This window comes from Oncorhynchus keta, unplaced genomic scaffold, assembly GCF_023373465.1.
Source record: "Oncorhynchus keta strain PuntledgeMale-10-30-2019 unplaced genomic scaffold, Oket_V2 Un_contig_12945_pilon_pilon, whole genome shotgun sequence".
Classification (NCBI taxonomy): Eukaryota; Metazoa; Chordata; class Actinopteri; order Salmoniformes; family Salmonidae; genus Oncorhynchus; species Oncorhynchus keta.
In genome coordinates, this window is record NW_026278061.1 from 1 (window position 1) to 3,627 (window position 3,627).

Here is a 3,627-nt window from a genome sequence, read left to right on the forward strand (position 1 = left end):
TAGACAGTATGGATAATGATCAGGCAGAACAGATTTAAATACCCCTAGACAGTATGGATAATGATCAGGTAGAGCAGATTTAAATACCCCTAGACAGTATGGATAATGATCAGGTAGAACAGATTTAAATACCCCTAGACAGTATGGATAATGATCAGGTAGAACAGATTTAAATGCCCCTAGACAGTATGGATAATGATCAGGTAGAACAGGTTTAAATACCCCTAGACAGTATGTATAATGATCAGGTATACAGATTTAAATACTAGACAGTATGGATAATGATCACAGAACAGATTTAAATACCCCTAGACAGTATGGATAATGATCCAGGTAGAACAGAACAGATTTAAATACCCCTAGACAGTATGGATAATGATCAGGTAGAACAGAACAGATTTAAATACCCCTAGACAGTATGGATAATGATCAGGTAGAACAGATTTAAATACCCCTAGACAGTATGGATAATGATCAGGTAGAACAGATTTAAATACCCCTAGACAGTATGGATAATGATCAGGTAGAACAGATTTAAATACCCCTAGACAGTATGGATAATGATCAGGTAGAACAGATTTAAATACCCCTAGACAGTATGGATAATGATCAGGTAGAACAGATTTAAATACCCCTAGACAGTATGTATAATGACCAGGTAGAACAGATTTAAATACCCCTAGACAGTATGGATAATGATCAGGTAGAACAGAACAGATTTAAATACCCCTAGACAGTATGGATAATGACCAGGTAGAACAGATTTAAATACCCCAGACAGTATGGATAATGATCAGGTAGAACAGATTTAAATACCCCTAGACAGTATGTATAATAAATACCCCTAGACAGTATGATAATGAACAGAACAGATTTAAATACCCCTAGACAGTATGGATAATGATCAGGTAGAACAGAACAGATTTAAATACCCCTAGACAGTATGGATAATGATCAGGTAGAACAGATTTAAATACCCCTAGACAGTATGGATAATGATCAGGTAGAACAGAACAGATTTAAATACAGACAGTATGGATAATTTATTTAAATACCCCTAGACAGTATGTATAATGATCAGGTAGAACAGATTTAAATACCCCTAGACAGTATGGATAATGATCAGGTAGAACAGATTTAAATACCCTAGACAGTATGGATAATGATCAGGCAGAACAGATTTAAATACCCCTAGACAGTATGGATAATGATCAGGTAGAACAGATTTAAATACCCCTAGACAGTATGGATAATGATCAGGTAGAACAGAACAGATTTAAATACCCCTAGACAGTATGGATAATGATCAGGTAGAACAGAACAGATTTAAATACCCCTAGACAGTATGGATAATGATCAGGTAGAACAGATTTAAATACCCCTAGACAGTATGGATAATGATCAGGTAGAACAGATTTAAATACCCCTAGACAGTATGGATAATGATCAGGTAGAACAGATTTAAATACCCCTAGACAGTATGTATAATGATCAGCAGAACAGAACAGTAGACAGAACAGATTTAAATACCCCTAGACAGTATGTATAATGACCAGGTAGAACAGAACAGATTTAAATAACCCTAGACAGTATGGATAATGACCAGGTAGAACAGAACAGATTTAAATACCCCCTAGACAGTATGTATAATGATCAGGTAGAACAGATTTAAATACCCCTAGACAGTATGGATAATGATCAGGTAGAACAGAACAGATTTAAATACACCTAGACAGTATGGATAATGATCAGCTAGAACAGATTTAAATACCCCTAGACAGTATGGATAATGATCAGGTAGAACAGAACAGATTTAAATACCCCTAGACAGTATGGATAATGATCAGGTAGAACAGATTTAAATACCCCTAGACAGTATGTATAATGATCAGGTAGAACAGAACAGATTTAAATACCCCTAGACAGTATGGATAATGATCAGGTAGAACAGAACAGATTTAAATACCCCTAGACAGTATGGATAATGATCAGGTAGAACAGAACAGATTTAAATACCCCTAGACAGTATGGATAATGATCAGGTAGAACAGATTTAAATACCCCTAGACAGTATGGATAATGATCAGGTAGAACAGAACAGATTTAAATAACCCTAGACAGTATGTATAATGACCAGGTAGAACAGAACAGATTTAAATACCCCTAGACAGTATGGATAATGATCAGGTAGAACAGAACAGATTTAAATAACCCTAGACAGTATGGATAATGATCAGGTAGAACAGATTTAAATACCCCTAGACAGTATGGATAATGATCAGGTAGAACAGAACAGATTTAAATACCCCTAGACAGTATGGATAATGATCAGGTAGAACAGATTTAAATACCCCTAGACAGTATGGATAATGATCAGGTAGAACAGATTTAAATACCCCTAGACAGTATGGATAATGATCAGGTAGAACAGATTTAAATACCCCTAGACAGTATGGATAATGATCAGGTAGAACAGAACAGATTTAAATACCCCTAGACAGTATGGATAATGACCAGGTAGAACAGAACAGATTTAAATACCCCTAGACAGTATGGATAATGATCAGACAGTAGATGACAGGTAGAACAGATTTAAATACCCCTAGACAGTATGGATAATGATCAGGTAGAACAGATTTAAATACCCCTAGACAGTATGGATAATGATCAGGTAGAACAGATTTAAATACCCCTAGACAGTATGGATAATGATCAGGTCAGAACAGATTTAAATACTAGAACAGTATGTGGATAATGATCAGGTAGAACAGAACAGATTTAAATACCCCTAGACAGTATGGATAATGATCAGGACAGAACAGATTTAAATACCCTAGACAGTATGGATAATGATCAGGTAGAACAGAACAGATTTAAATACCCCTAGACAGTATGGATAATGATCAGGTAGAACAGAACAGATTTAAATACCCCTAGACAGTATGTATAATGATCAGGTAGAACAGATTTAAATACCCTAGACAGTATGTATAATGATCAGGTAGAACAATTTAAATACCCCTAGACAGTATGGATAATGATCCAGGTAGAACAGAACAGATTTAAATACCCCTAGACAGTATGTATAATGATCAGGTAGAACAGATTTAAATACTTACCCTAGACAGTATGGATAATGATCAGGTAGAACAGATTTAAATACCCCTAGACAGTATGGATAATGATCAGGTAGAACAGAACAGAACAGATTTAAATACCCCCTAGACAGTATGGATAATGATCAGGTAGAACAGATTTAAATACCCATAGACAGTATGGATAATGATCAGGTAGAACAGATTTAAATACCCCTAGACAGTATGGATAATGATCAGGTAGAACAGATTTAAATACCCCTAGACAGTATGGATAATGATCAGGTAGAACAGAACAGATTTAAATACCCCTAGACAGTATGGATAATGACCAGGTAGAACAGAACAGATTTAAATACCCCTAGACAGTATGTAAAGGGTGTACCGGTCCCAGTAGCTGCGTCCTCTCGGGAAGTACTCCAGGTTGACCCGCCGGACCATCCAGTGTAGAGGGTGTGTTAGGAGAGTCTCCTCCCCAGGGATCAGTCTCCACAGACTGGGTTCTAGCTGGAGGGGAACCAGCAGGCACGCA

General features: G+C 36.4%; 1 long non-coding RNA gene across 4 annotated transcripts; it reads left to right on the plus strand.

Annotated features, from left to right (window-relative positions):
- Positions 1 to 487: 487 nt before the first annotated feature.
- On the plus strand, positions 488 to 3,620 carry LOC127918051 (uncharacterized). Of its 4 annotated transcripts, none has more exons than XR_008098557.1 (5): positions 488 to 613; positions 1,171 to 1,360; positions 1,798 to 2,422; positions 2,908 to 2,957; positions 3,291 to 3,620. It is a non-coding gene; the product is annotated as an uncharacterized LOC127918051 (long non-coding RNA). The 4 variants fall into 4 exon arrangements; XR_008098556.1 differs by lacking the exon at positions 2,908 to 2,957 and adding an exon at positions 3,047 to 3,096; XR_008098559.1 differs by having other exon boundaries at positions 1,798 to 2,377.
- Positions 3,621 to 3,627: the final 7 nt, after the last annotated feature.